We start from the raw sequence: 14,644 nt of genomic DNA on the forward strand, positions 1-14,644 counted from the left end.
CAAGGCGGTCTCATTGTCTGGTGCTTTGTGGGACCTCCAGAAGAGTGACGGGAAGGAAGCTGATGAGATAGCCTCGGATGAGGATGGCAGTGATGCTGGAAGTGGGAGAACAAAGACAGACCCCGTGTCTGGGCACCGAAGTGAGGAAGTGCAGGAAGCAGCCGTGAGGACTTCTAGAAGAAGATAAGAGCCGTGGCTGGGCCTGTGGCCTGGCAGGGCTCCTTGCAGCGAGGGGGAGCTGAGGTCAGCGGTGGCTGAAGCAGTGGCCTGGGGTGACACCAGCACCAGCGCCACGATGGACTGGGGCTTGCAGGGCAGCAAGGAGAGCAGAACCAGGGGCCAGATGCGAGGACAAAGGGTGATGGGGTGGGTGAAGTGGGTTTCTGTTCTTGTTTTGCAGAGATCTTGGAGTGAAGGACCTGGCGAGCTGCCAGGGCACTGCTGCCCATGGCCCCCCCTCTGCAGCCCTTGGGTACCAGATAGCTCCAGCCCTGGGCCAGCTCCTGGAGTGGCTGAGTGCCTGTTGTGGGAGTGGTGGCTGCCACCAGCCGTGTGCCTGTCTGCTCAAGGCAGTAACACAGCTGCTTGGGTGCCACCAGAGGTGTGCCTTGCCTCCCTGCTTCATTCTGCCTAACGCTGAGGTCTCTTCAGTCCTCCCTGCCAGTGACTGAGAGCTTTAAGGCGGTGCTTGCTCCGCGCACCGGGACCAGAGCCTGCCCTCAGGCACTGCTGCGGCTCTGAGAAGCCGCCAGAGCTTTCAAGATCTTGCGGTCTTCTCCTTGCTGGAGGATGCTGCTAAGCCTCACTGACTGCTGCTGACTCCCGCGTGGCCATTCGCCTGCCTGGGGGGAAGAACAGTTCACCTGACTGCGCTGGTTTGAGCCTAGCCAGGCTGGTGTGGTGAGAAGAATTAGCTGCCAGGCGGTGCGAGGGGCACAAAGGTGATGGCTGCTGCATTCACAGGCTTGCTGAGATGGGCAAGAACAAGAACAGACAACAGAGTCTCTGTCTTTGGGGCTGCACTTTTCTCTCTCTAACCTGCCGTCCATGTGGCGAATCCTTCTGCTTCCTAACGCCCACGTCCGACCCTCTAAACGCACCTTGAGCCTAAGGCAAAGTCTGGGGAAAGGTAGGGGGGTGGGAGGAAGGGGGGAGGGTTGTTGAGAGTCCCTCCTGGGGACTCTGGTTTCAGGGAGGGCTGCTGTGCTTCTGTATTACTTTTACCTTGTCTATTTCTGTGTACATTGCAAATCTTTGCCTGTGTCCTGTGCTAAGCTGTAAGTATAAAGCTTCATTCAGTTTCCAGGGGCTGAGTCTAGTCTGGGTGACTTCACTTAAGTGTGGGGGGACAGAGAACACCCAAGCCATCACACTTACCCACCACAGAGCTCCTGCCTCTCAGGGGGCTGCTTCTCTCCAAGCAGGTGCAGCTCCAGGCTGAGTTGTCCAGTGTGAGGTTTCCTCAAGGTTTGAGCAACGTGGGCACCTAGGAGGAGAGGCAGGCACCTAGAGGAGATATGGGCACCTAGAGGAGACACAGGCACCTAGAGGAGATATGGGCACCTAGAGGAGTTGTGGGCACCTAGAAGGAGATGCCTGGACCTAGAAGGAGACACAGGCACCTCAGCAACACTGTCCCTCGGCGAGCCTGTGCTGACTGTGCCTGCTGCTTGTGCTGTCCTTTAAATGCCTTTCGGGAGCACCCAGCACCATCTCCTTCACGATTTGCCCAGGTGCCCAGGTCAGTGCTTTCCTCAAGCCCTTGCCACTGGCACAAGGCTGCCCAGCTTCCCATCAGCAGGGGCCTCCCCAGACTCTCTAGACCCTTGATAGGTGATTGGGAGGGGTCCTGCTGTAACATCCCCTAGGCTGAATCCCTCCAGGCCCCACATGGCCTTGTGACCATTCAGCTGACTCTGCTGGTCCCTGACAATTTCAGTGTCCACAGAGGGAAAGCTTCTGCTGCAGTCGGGGTCACTCCCACAGCTCAGAGGAGAGACCAAGGTCTGTCATTAGCATTAAAGACTGCAGCAAAGAACCAGGGAAAGCATCGACTGGAGCAGAGGCCATGCCCATCCAGGGCAGGAAGGGAGAGTGATGGAGACTTCAAACTGGTCTCAAACATCTTTCAGTTTCCATGGAAAAAAGAAAACTCCTGGCTTGGGAAAGAGTGGCTGGAAAGGCAAGAAGAGAAGGGCAAGGAAGCTGGGGAGGGGCCTGAAGCACAGCCCTGTGAGGAGAGGCTGAGGGAGCTGGGGGTGTGCAGCCTGCAGCAGAGGAGGCTCAGGGCAGAGCTCATTGCTGTCTGCAGCTGCCTGCAGGGAGGCTGTAGCCAGGTGGGGTTGGGCTCTGCTGCCAGGCCCCCAGGGACAGAACAAGGGGACACAGCCTCAAGCTGTGCCAGGGCAGGTCCAGGCTGGATGTTAGGAGGAAGTTGTTGGCAGAGAGAGTGATTGGCATTGGAATGGGCTGCCCAGGGAGGTGCTGTAGTCATCATCCCTGTAGGTGTTGAAGCCAAGCCTGGCTGGGGCACTCAGTGCCATGGTCTGGGTGACTGGACAGGGCTGGGGGAGAGGTTGGGCTAGGGGAGCTTGGAGTTCTCTGGCAACCTGGGTGATTCTAAAAAACCCAGCCAGCTGCCCAGCAGAGAAAGGCCTGGAGGTGTGGGTTGACAGCTGGGGGCCAAGAAGGCCACTGGAAGCCTGGTCTGGATCAGCAGTGGTGCAGCCAGCAGGAGAAGGGTAGGGGGAGAAGGGTAGGGACTGTCCCCCTGGGCTGGGCACTGGGCATTCACCTGGAGTACCAGGTTCAGCTTTCAGTTCAGCCCCTCACTCCAAGAAGGACATTGAGGGGCTAGAGCACATCCAGAGAAGGACAAAGAAGCTGATAAATGTTCTGGAGAACTTGTGAGGAGCAGCTGAGGGCCATGGAGGTACTGAGCCTGGAGAAAAGGAGGCTGAAGGGGAGACCTTTTGGCTCTCCACAGCTCCCTGAGAGGAGCTTGGAGCCAAATGGGACTTGGTCTCTTCTCCCAAGGAACAAGAGACAGGACAACAGGAAACGGTCTCAAGCTGCTCCAGGGGAGGTTTAGGTTGGACATAAGAAGATTTGCTTCCATGAAAGGGCTCCCAAGGCCTGTGGCAGGCTGCCCGGGGAGGGGGCTGAGTGCCCATGCCTGCCGCCGTTCCCAGGAGGCAGAGCTGTGGTGCTGAGGGCCATGGGCTGCCCCCAGCCTGACCACTGAATGCCCATTTTTCATCTGGGGGGCTCTGGGGGTTGACTTGGGCTGGGGCATTTGGGGCACCTCATGGTAGCACCGAGTGCAGGTCACCGGTAGGGTTGGGATGCTTCAAGACGCTTGGCCCGGGCTGGGCTGCTGCGCCCTGGGTCCCACACCGCCGGAGCGAGCTTGCAGCTCCGGAGCGCCGCTAGGTGGCGCCGCCGGACACGGAGCGGTGCCTCCCTGCCGGAGGGCAGCGGAGGGGCAGCTGAGGGGCTGGGTCGGTGCCACCTCCTCCGCGATCGGAGCCGCAGTTGCTGCGTCCCTGCCAGGCTCAGCACAGCTCACATCTGCCCGGCCTGCAGCACCTCGGGCGTGGGCTCCTGGCCGGGGCCACACCGTCCCTCTTCGGCTGCTGGCCCGCGCAGGAGCTCAGCGAGGCGTGGGGCGTCTCGTTGTGTCCCGGGGGTATCGGCCGAGGGGCAGGAGCCTCACCTGCCAAAGGCGACAGGCAGGTCAGGCCATCTGCACCCTTCTGCTTCCCGAGCAACCACCAAGCCTTCCTCCAGAGCCCGCCCCTGCGCAGAGCAGAGCTGGAGCCCAGCTGGGGACACCCCGGCTGTAGGTGGGCGACTCCTGGATGGTCACCTCGGCCCTGCAGACGCCTCCCAGCTGCCTGCTGCTGGGCAGAAGCGTCCAAGGCGTGTGGGTGAGCCTTGCCTGATGATCTCAGAGCCTTTCCTTCCTGAACAAGCATTTTCCACTCTGAAATGGTCCCCTCTCTATATTTAGAAAGCTCTGCCGGAGCTCGGCCATCTTCTCTGGGAGGGAGCTCCTCACTCTGCTCCGGGCTCGCAGAGCCCAGCAGCCCTGTGCTGTCAGCTGCCGTCCGCCTGCGACCGTGCTGGCCACCGGCCCCTGGCCACCGGCCCCTGGCCACCGGCCCCTGGCCACCGGCCCCTGCCCGCCTCGCAGGGAACGGCCTGAGCTGCCCGGCAGCTCCTGCTCCCCACCCCCAGCCCAGCCGGCAGCCCCCATCCCGGCGGTCGGAAACCCCCTCCCCATCGCTTCCTCCCAGCTGACTCCGGGGAACAGAAGGAGACTTGTTTGCTCCCGGGGAGGAAGCAAGGCCGAGCTCTCGCAGAGGCACCTCTGAGCGCAGCGGGCTTGAGTCAGCGTGCGGCGGCCGCTGCCAAGTGAGGTCACCCTCTGCAGAGACGTGGACGGAGAGGTTCCAGCAGAGGAGGACGCGAGAAGCCAGGGCAGGAAGCGGAGCCGTCAGCAGCGCAGGGCTCGGCGCAGGCAGCCCCCCCTGGAAATGCTGACTGCACTCTTCTCTTGGCTCAGGGGCGAGCTGCAGGAGCCGCTTCCTGCTCAGCGCTCTCTGCTTCCCCTGCTCCCAGCAGAAAAGCCATCCCTTGGGCTGGAGCAGCTCAGCCTCCTCGGGGCAGCAGCGGCCGGACAGGGCTGGGTCACGCTGCGAGACACCTTTGGAGTCACACAGAGCCTCGGGAGGAGGCTCCTCTCTGTCTTACACAGTCATGGAACTCTGTAGGATGGAAGAGAACTTGAAGATCACAGAGTCCAAGCACTGAGCCAGCTCTGACAAGTGCCCAGCAGACCGTGTCCCTCTGCAGCTCTGTGGCCCTGGGGACTATGCTTTCCAAGCCTGTAGCTGGGGCTGAGCTTGCACACCTGTCAGGGTCCAGAGAACAGAGAGTAACAGTATCTCTGTCCAGAGGAGCAGGATCTGTTCTGATAGACTTCCCCGTTGTGAAACGAAGGTGCAAACGAGACCAGAGATCACCACGGAACTATTTATTGAAGGATAAGGTTGGGCAAAACAGAGGGAGAGAGGGGAGAAGGGGGAGAGAGAGATAAAGAGAACGACAGAGAAGAGAAGCAGCAGGGAAGGAAAAGAGCTGTGATCATGTTACCCTCCGTCGCAGATGCAGGGGAGAGAAAGAGACGGGTGCGCGGCCCAGGGGCGATCTGCTGCGGAGCTCGTCAGGGGTCCTTTGGGTGGTGTGCAGCTCCGGAGGTCTGGTGGAGGTGCCACCGGTGGTCTGCTGGGAGTGCCACCCTTCGGCTGGCATCCTCCTGCCTTTGATACAGTTTTCTGCTCAGTGTCCGGCTGCAGCTGCCCGGGAACTCTTCCTGTGCATCCTGATGCACTCGCAGGGGTCCGGCGCCACCGGGGGGAGGGCCTCTGCCCCCTGCCTGGCTGCACCTGTCCATGCCCTGAGTACTCAGAAGCCTTTTCCCCTGGGGGCAGCTGAGATAAGATGTAGGCATCCTGGGCATTCCAGCCAGGCTGAGGTCCAGGAGTTTCCAAGGCATTGTCTGTTGATTTGTATCCCTGAGCTTTCGGCCAAGCACCGAGTCTGAGTCCCGGAGGTTACCAAAGGCAATCTTTATCTTTGTTGATTAGGGAGAGACGATGCAATCTTTATCTTTGTTGATGAACCAGAGAGAGGACTTAGACTCTCACAACACCTGAGAACAGTCGTGGAGCAGCAGGCTGAAAGGGACCTCCAGAGCCATAAGCTCCAACCTTTCTTGGCAAAAAGCCTGCTCTGGACGAGACGGCCCAGCCAGAGACAGACAACCTCGACTGGCCTTCTCCTTAGCTACTCCAGTGGTGATTCCTGCTGCTGCTCTTGTAGCTTGCACGCACGGTCCCAGCCCAAGGCTCCTCTCTTCAGCCGCTGGGCCGAGCTGCACACAGCTGTGGGTCTCCTTTCCTTCAGGTCCTTAGAGATCACCCATTTTGGTAGCTCTTCTGAAGCTCTTCAAAGTGGAAACTCTCTGCAGGCCTTGTCGTGTTGCTGTGACTCTTCCCTGGCCACTTTGGGCTTCTTCTAAGCCTTGAGAATTGACTCTCCCTGGGGGTGGCTGCAGGAGGGCAGCTGCAGATTCCCGTGTGCTCCAGCCAGTGCCTTCCTCCTGCGCATCGTCAGCCCAGGCACTGAGTGACTTTGTCGTGGGTCCTCGGTGGGAACAACTGAGCTGTGCAGACAGAGTGGGAACAACACTCTGAGAGCATGGACAGGTTCTTCAAAGCCAATCAGCCTCCTGTGGGGTGGTATGAACATCATGTGGCATGGTGTGGGCACCACATGGGGTGCTGTGGGCATCATGTGGGGCGGTATGGACATCACATGGGGTGGTATACATATCCTGTGGGGTGCTATGGGCATCATATGGCATGGTGTGGACATCACATGGGGTGGTATACATATCCTGTGGGGTGCTATGGGCATCATATGGCATGGTATGGACATCACATGGGGTGGTATACATATCCTGTGGGGTGCTATGGGCATCATATGGCATGGTATGGACATCACATGGGGTGATATGGACACCCTGCAGGGTGGCATGGGCATCATGTACGATGGTATGGACATCATGTGGGGTGGCATGGGCATCACATGGGGTGGTATGGGCATCATGTGGGGTGGCATCACACGTGGCAGTATGGGCATCATGTAGGTAAGGCCAGGAGCGTGACCTGCAGGGTGCACCAAGGAACGTTGCTGCCTCTGCTTTGTGGTGATGCAGTCTCTGTGTCCAGTCCTGGTGGCTTCAGAGGGTGCCAAGCAACCTGAGAAGGTCCAGAGGAGGTGCCAAGAGGATGTGAAGGTGCAGTGTGGCAGGATGGGGTGGCCCAGGGCAGTGTGGCCTGAAGGAGCAGAGGTGGTAGCCGGATGCCAGCCCATCTCCGGGGCCATGGCAGCAGGAGCAGTGGTGCCTGCAGTGGCTGCAGGCAGCACAGAGCAGCTCCAGCCCTGAGCAGAGCAGGCTCCTGAAGGCTCCATCTGGGAGGGCTTTAAGAAGTAGGCAGACATCTGTTGGGCACGATGCCCCTGGGCAAGGACCCTGGCAGCAGCTGTGTCCATCCAGCCAGGCGGCAGTCATGGAATCCCAGACTGGCTTGGGTTGGAAGAGACCTTGGAGATCGTCCAGTTCCAACCCCTGTCATGGGCAGGGGCACCTCCTACCAGACCAGGCTGCTCCAGGCCTCATCCAACCTGCCTTTGAGCACTGCCAAGGCCTGTAGCCTCCACAGCTCCTCTGGGCAACCAGTCCCAGTGCCTCACCACCCTCACGGGCAGGAATTTCCTCCCCATGTCCACCTCAACCCTGCTTTCTCTGGTCTGAAGCCACCACCCCTCATCCTGGCACTCCAGGCCTTTGTGTAAAGCCCCTCTCCAGTTCTCCTGGAGGCCCCTTCCAGTCCTGCGGGGCCACCAGAAGGTGTCCCAGGAGCCTGCTCCCAGCTGAAGACCCCCAGCTGTGCCAGCCTGGCCCCCCAGCAGAGGGCTTCCAGCCCTGCCAGCATGGCTGCGGGCGTCTCTGGCCCCTCTCCAACAGATCTCTTGTCTGTACTGTGCCGGAGCCTCCAGATCTGCCCCAGCACTGCAGGGGAGGTCTCACCAGAGCGCAGCAGAGGGGCAGAATCCCCTCCCTCCCCCTGCTGCCCACCCTCTGGGGGGCAGCCCATGGCAGGGCTGGCTCTGGGCAGGCTGCACTCAGTGCCGACTCATGCTGGGCTTCCCCTTCCCCAGCCCCCCCAAGTCCCTCTCCTCAGCTCTGCTCTCCATCCATTCTCCACCCAGCCTGGATTCGTGCTTGGGACTGCCCCAACCCAGCTGCAGGACCTGGCTCTCGTCCTTGCTGAGCCTCACGAGGTCAGCATGGGCCCAGGTCTCTCTGGACCCTTCTCCTCAGGCTGTCACCACAGCTCGGAGTCACTGGCACACACCCCGAGGGTGCCTCCACCCCCCTGTGCGTGTCTCCGAGGTGGCACCGGGCCACTGACCGTCACTCTTTCCGTGCCATCACCAAGCGACCTGCGGAGAACCTTGCCAGGGCCAGGTCCAACACCCAGCACTGGCACCGTCTCCTCCTGCCCCGGGGTGAACATGGAGCTGCAAGGCTGTGTTGGCTGGGTGCGACCCTCTGGCAGCTCGTGGGTCTCGAGGGCATTCCAAATGGCAGAGGCACAGGTGAGACCCTCTCACACAAAGCCTGCTCCTGCCCGGGAGAGCTGTGCCCCCCTCCCCAGCTGCCGTGCTCCCAGCAGGTGCCTTTGGTTACTTTGACCCAGCGCCGCGGCAGGAAGCCCTCTCCTGCTGGGAGGATCCAGGCGCTGGAGCTGGAGAACATCCTCAGAGGATTTCCTGTTCGGGACTCCGCAGCCCAACTCCAGCTCCAGCTGCAGTGCAGCAGTGGAGGCCTGGGAGCGGCTGCTGGGGTTCAGGAGTGAGATGCCAGTGAGCAGGAGGGTGCTGAACCACCTGTCCCACTGCGGGGCAGGGTGGGACACGCAGAGCCCACTCTGGGCGGGGATGGCGTGGCTGCAGGGCCAGGGTCATTGTGGAAGAAGAGCAAGGTGAGGCAGTGCAGGACATCCCACCACTCTGCAGAGAGCCTTCTGTGCTGCCTGCCAGCCAGGCCACAGGCACTGCTGGCCCCGTTTGCTGTGGCTCACCACCTCCTGCATCCTTGCAGCTTCCAAAGGCCTCCCAGGCAGTGATCCTGCAGCTGGGTGGAGGTAATGCCAAGCACCAATCCAGGCTAGGCAGTGCCAGGCTGGAGAGCAGCCCTGAGGAGAGGGACGTGGGGGTGCTGCTGGAGGAGAAGCTCAGCAGGAGCCAGCAGTGAGCACTTGCAGCCCAGAGAGCCAAGCAGAGCCTGGGCTGCAGCAGCAGCAGTGTGGGCAGCAGGGCCAGGGAGGGGATTCTGCCCCTCTGCTGTGCTCTGCTGAGAGCCCACCTGGAGTGCTGCATCCAGCTCTGGAGCCCCTGGGACAAGAGGGCTGTGGAGATGCTGGAGAGTGTCCAGAGCAGGGCCAGGAGGATGCTCAGAGGCTGCAGCAGCTCTGCTGTGAGCACAGCCTGAAAGAGTTGGGGCTGTGCAGGCTGGAGCAGAGGAGGCTCCCAGGTGACCTTCTTGTGGCCTTCCAGGATCTGAAGTGGGCTACAAAAAAGCTGGGGAGGGACTTTTGAGGCTGTGAGGGAGTGGCAGGAGTGGGGGGAATGGAGCAAAGCTGGAGGTGAGGAGGAAGTTGTTGAGCAGGAGAGTGGTGAGAGGCTGGAATGGGTTCCCAGGGAGGTGGTTGAGGCCCCATGGCTGGAGGTGTTTGAGGCCAGGCTGGCTGAGGCTGTGTGCAGCCTGCTCTAGGGTAGGGTGCCCCTGGGCATGGCAGGGGGGTTGGGACTGGATGGTCCTCGTGGTTCCTTCCAACCCTGACTGATTCTGTGATTCTATGACTCCCAAGAACTTGGTCTCCTTTGAATTCATTCCCTTCTCCATGCTCTGGTTTCTGTATCTTCAGTAGTTCTGTCACAAGGCATGGGACAGTTGGCAGCCTTGCAGTCCTGCCCCAGCCTCTTCTACTGCCAGTAACCCTCTCTGGAGGCCTGCTGAGGGACAGATTGCCACGAGCCAGCAGTGTGCTCTCACAGCCAAGAAGGTCAGTGGTATCCAGGGGCCAGGAAGAGAAGCGTGACTGGAAGGTCAAGAGAGGTTCTTCTGCCCCTCTGATCTGCCCTGGTGAGGCTGCAGCAGAAGTACCTAATCCTGGGCTCCCCAGTTCAACAAGGACAGGGAGCTACTGGAGAGAGTCCAGTGGAAGCTATGAGGACAGCGAAGGGAACCAAAGATCCGTGTGGTGAGAGGAGCACAGTGAGTGACCCAGGAGAATGCAGAGTGCCTGAGTCAAGGATGTGGTCAGCAAGCAGCTCTCTGGGGCACCATCCTGCAGCAGCTGGCCCTGCACCAGGCTGGACCCCAGGCAGCAAGCACAGCGGAGGAAGGGCACCTGTGTGTGAGTGACAGGCAAGGTTGTGAGTGACAGGTGAGATGGTGCAGCTCTGAAACAGCAAATGTCCGGGATGCGGTCGCTGGCGCCCAGGTGCCAAGGAGGCTACAGACCAAGAGCGGTTCCAGGGTAAGCAGTGGCGCTCCCTGCATGTAACAGCTCCGTGGCTCGGGGCCCTGGCCCTGCCGGCACCTCCTGGGGGCAGCGAAGTCAATCTGCTCTCCTCTCCCTTCCTTCCCAGCTCTCCGCAGGAATCCTCACCTGGGGAACTGTAGCAGTGCCCTGTGGGCTGCAGCCTTCCAGGCAGCAACTGCAGCCAATTTCAGCCTGCCTGGGACTAAATGGGAGACAAAGGGGGCAGGAAGTGAGCCCTGGGGTTGGAGGGTCCGGTTTGGCTGGGGGAAGGCTTGGGGGGATTCTCAGGTACCCTGTGTCTGTATTGGGTGTCAAGGGCTCAGGTATGCTGCATCTTCCCCTGCACATCTTCAGATACAACCTTCCTGTGCTCCTCTCCAGAGTGTCATTACTTTACTGCCCTTCTCCTGAGGGTACTCTGCTGTGCTCTTAACCAAACTGCGCCACAGGGTGGGACGGAAACCTTCCTCCCATGCTCAGTGCAGGAGATGTCTCCTCAGGACAGGAGGATTCTGATCTGCTGCTGGAAGTCCTGTATGTGGGCAGCAGCTGAGCCTGAGGGCAGAGCAAGATCTCCGAGGAAGAAGATGATGGCAGAAGAGCAGCCAGGGCTAAAGAGAAGCAAGAGGAGGCAGCTGAACAGGGCTGAAATGTCGCTGCTGGAACCGGAGCAGGCACAGGGCTGGCAGCGCTCTGCCAGTCAGCTCCAGACTCCCTCTAGCCCAGGCTCCAGTGGTGGAAGAGCAGGAGAAGATGAGACAAAGCCTCACCTAAGTACACCTTCAGATCTAGCTCACTGTCCCTCCTGGCTTACTCTGCCCAGGAACCCTCCGAGGAGTTCTCCTCTGCAACCTAAGCCAGGCACCTTCCGGGCTGGTGCCAGTTTCCAGCACCCTCAGCTTTCTCTGTCAGAAGTTCCCCAGGTCCAAGCCCCTCACCTGAGGTGCCACCTTCTCCTGCTTGCTTTCATCTTGGCTTCTGTGAGCCTCATTTCATGTCCCTTGTCTACTGGAGGTGGACCAAGCCAGTTCCGCAGAGCTGAGCAAAGCCACCCTCCAGAGACCACTCACAATGTTGTCCTCTTTTCATAGTCAGCCAGGTTGGCAGAGACCTCCAAGCTCCTCCATCCCAGCCTATCCCCCAGCCCTGTCCAATCACCCAGACCATGGCACTAAGTGCCCCAGCCAAGCTTGGCTTCAACACCTCCAGGCACGGCGACTCCACCACCTCCCTGGGCAGCCCATTCCAATGCCAATCACTCTGTGCAGAACTTCCTCCTAACATCCAGCCTAGACCTCCCCTGGCACAGCTTGAGGCTGTGTCATCTCCGTCATTTGTCTCCTCTCCTGAGTGGGAGACTAAAATGGTCCATCCTTGAGGCTCATCTGGACCTTTAGTGCTCCCCACTTCCGAATGTTTCCCTGTCTCCCTGTGACCTTCTGCAGGCAGAAGGAGGAAATGGGCAGAATGGGGCATTTGTGACATGCTGCCAGGGTCAGAGGGTCTGGGCTCGCCAGGGTGGATCCAGAGCAGATCAGCCCGTGTGGCGTTTGGGAAGGGATGGAGAGAGCAAACCTCGAGGGCTCCTTCGCTGTGAGGTTAGTCTGGTGGTCCACGTCCTCTGCCTGCGTTGTCACCCGTGGAGCGGCTGAGCTGTTCCTTCAGGCTGCTGAGCTGCAGCCCGGCGGGACATGATGCTGGCCGCAGACCCCCAGAGCTGGTGGTCAGCAGCAGCTTCTCTGCCGAGGAGCAGGAGGCCCCAGTAGTGACAACTGGCCTGGAGGCTGGGTGGCCCTGAGCAGACCCAGCAGTGCTGCTGTGGCCTGGCCGAGCAGAGGAGGACAATGTGCGGCCAGGCCGTGCCGGGGGCTGCCGGCCAGAGCCGCGGCTTGTGCCGCTCTGGGCTCCGGGCTGAGCAGGGACTGGGCCCAGAGCGCGGCGCGGCTGTGCCTCTGTGCCACCCACGCGTCCCTAGTGCCTCCATCACGTTCAGCCACCTCCGTCCCCGCTCTGCCCTCTACTCACCCGGTCCCCGCGTCCTCCTGCCCCTTACCGTCTCCCGGTGCCCCCGGTGCCCGTTCTTTGTCCTTTCCCCCGCGTGGCCCTTGCTCGCCCAGTGCTCCCCACGCCGCTCCTGCCCCTCCGTGCCCCTCCGTGCCCCTCCGTGCCCGCTGTCCCGCCGCTCCCTGCCCCTTCTCGCCGAAGCCCGTCCCGTGGCCGCGCTCGGCCGGCGCGCTCCGGTGCCGGGGCGGGGATGGGGGCGGCGGGGGGGAGCGGGGGGCTGCGGGAGGCGGCGCTGGGTCGGGTTTCAGCCGGAGCCTCCGCGCCGAGCCAGCGCCGAGCTGCCGCCGCCTGCCGCCGGGCTCCGCGGGGCAACCGGGACGGCAGCGGCACCGGGGGGTGGCACCGAGGCACCGGGAGGCGGCACCGAAGCGCCGAGGCGGCCGCGGTATAGGAGGGCAGCGGAGCGCCGGGGAGTACTGGGGCGGTCAGCGGTACAGGAGCGCCCAGCGGCACCGGAGCACGGCGGCACCGGGGCGGCTGGTGGCACCGGAGCACGGCGGCACCGAAGCGGCCGCAGGACGTCTCGGCGGGGCCGGACCCTGCGGGATGCGAGCGGCAGCGGCGCGGACGCGCGGTGTAAGTGCTCGCACCGGGGCAGACCCGTCCCGGATGGTCGCGCCCGGGGCTCCGCAGGGCGGCATCGCCGCGGGCCCGCCGGCACCGGCACCGAGCGCTTTGTTCTGCCGCCTCTGCGCAGACAATGGGCAGGAGGGGGCCGGGGGGAGGGGGCGGGCGGCGGCGCAGCACCGGGGATCCGCGGCCGGAGCGGGGCTGGCGGCAGCCAGGCGGGACGGGGCGGGAGCGGAACCCGCCGCTGGGACACCGGGAGGGGTCCGCGGGCCCGAGGGCGGTGGAACCGGTGCCGGCAGCGCTCGGGAGCCACGGCTGCAGCGGGCGGGACGGCCGGGAACACCGGGACGGAGCTGTGCGGGCGGAGTGGGATCAGCGGGAGGGGCAGCGAGCGGGGCGTGGTGCCCCCAGAGCCGGGGGTCCAGGATGTGCGGGGGGCCCCCAGAGCCGGGGGTCCAGGATATGCGGGGGGCCCCCAGAGCCGGGGGTCCCAGGACGTGCGGGGAGCTCCCAGAGCCGGGGGTCCAGGACGTATGGAGGGCCTCCAGGGCTGGGGGTCCAGGGTGTGCAGGGAGCCTCCAGAGCCAGAGGTCCCACAGAATCGAGGGGGCCCAGAGCCGGGGGTCCAGGGTGTGTGGGAGGCCCCCAGAGTCGGGGGTCCCACAGAACCGAGAGGCCCCAGAGCAGGGGAACCGCAGGATGGATGGGGAGCTCCCAGAGCCGGGGAGCTCCCAGAGCCAGGGATTCCCACGATGGGACCCTAATCCCTAACCCCCAAAACCAGGGGTCCCCAAGATCCAGAAACCCCCCCAGAGCTAGGGGTCTTGCAGAGCCAGGAGTCCCCGAGAGCAGAAGAGCCTCAAGATGGGTGGAGGGACATGAGAGCCAAGGAGCCTCCAGAAGCAGGGAGCCCCCAGAGCCAGGGGTCCCCCATAGCAGGGGAGTCCCAGCATGAGTGGAGAGCCCCCAGAAGCAGTGAGTCCAGGAGCCCCCGGGAGGTGGAGTCCAGGCTGCTCGGGAGCTCTGGCACCGGTGGGCAGGAGCAGCCCCGGCCTGGCAGCAGCTCCGGGTACACAGGGGGCCAGGCCTGTGGGAGATGGCAGACGCCTGAGGAGATCTGGTGAGAGCGTCCCCTGTGGAAGTACTCAGCCAGAACAGCCCGCAGGGAGCCCTGGTGCGGGGCCGGGCACTGGCATCGGAGGGATGTGAGCCGCAGTGTGCTGGTCCTAGACGGCGGCCGAGAGGTGGCCCTAGGCGGTGGCAGACCAAGCAGGAGCTGGCAGTGCCTGGTCAGCCCAAGGCTGCCCTGCGGGAAGGGCTGTGTCTGCTCTGAGGGCAGAGCCTTTGAGGTGATGCAGATGAGAAACCCATGGTCCAGGCCAGTGCCTGGTGCTCGGCAGAGACCGAAGGGGTCTGGGTCCCTGCTCATCTGGACGGAGCCCCAGCAGCAGCATTCCGTGAGTCAGGCCCCATGTGAGCGCCGGGATGGCATCAGCAGCATCTGCAGCTCTGCAAGCCTCCCACATCTGTTTGTGGCATGCACAGAGGCTGCCTCTTCCCGGCCTCGCTGCTGGGGCCGCTGTGGCTCCGCTTCCCCTCCCCGATGCCGGGGAGCTGGAGGTGCCCCTAGCGAGGGGAGGGACGCGGGGGTCCGCCTGTCAGCCCCCATCTCTTATCTGCTGAGCGTGGGTTGGGCTCTCTTGCTGCCCTGAAGGCAGCCCTGGGCCAGCAGATGCTGGCGTGCGTGTGGCTGGCTCCACTGTAGCTGCCCTCCTGGGCCACGTCCTGGTGCTGGCCCTGGCCCCAGAGACCCCGGGACAGAGTCT

At 62.5% G+C, this 14,644-nt stretch overlaps 1 protein-coding gene across 1 annotated transcript in view; it reads left to right on the forward strand.

Annotated features, from left to right (window-relative positions):
- The first annotated feature begins 12,549 nt into the window (after nucleotides 1-12,549).
- Nucleotides 12,550-14,644, forward strand: part of DCHS1 (dachsous cadherin-related 1) — a 40,792-nt gene continuing 38,697 nt past the window's right edge. The window contains exon 1 of the mRNA XM_064144092.1: nucleotides 12,550-12,824. The gene's annotated coding sequence lies outside the window, so the exon portion shown is untranslated. The remainder of the gene's footprint in view (nucleotides 12,825-14,644) is intronic.

Source organism: Pogoniulus pusillus, chromosome 6, assembly GCF_015220805.1.
Source record: "Pogoniulus pusillus isolate bPogPus1 chromosome 6, bPogPus1.pri, whole genome shotgun sequence".
NCBI lineage: Eukaryota > Metazoa > Chordata > Aves > Piciformes > Lybiidae > Pogoniulus > Pogoniulus pusillus.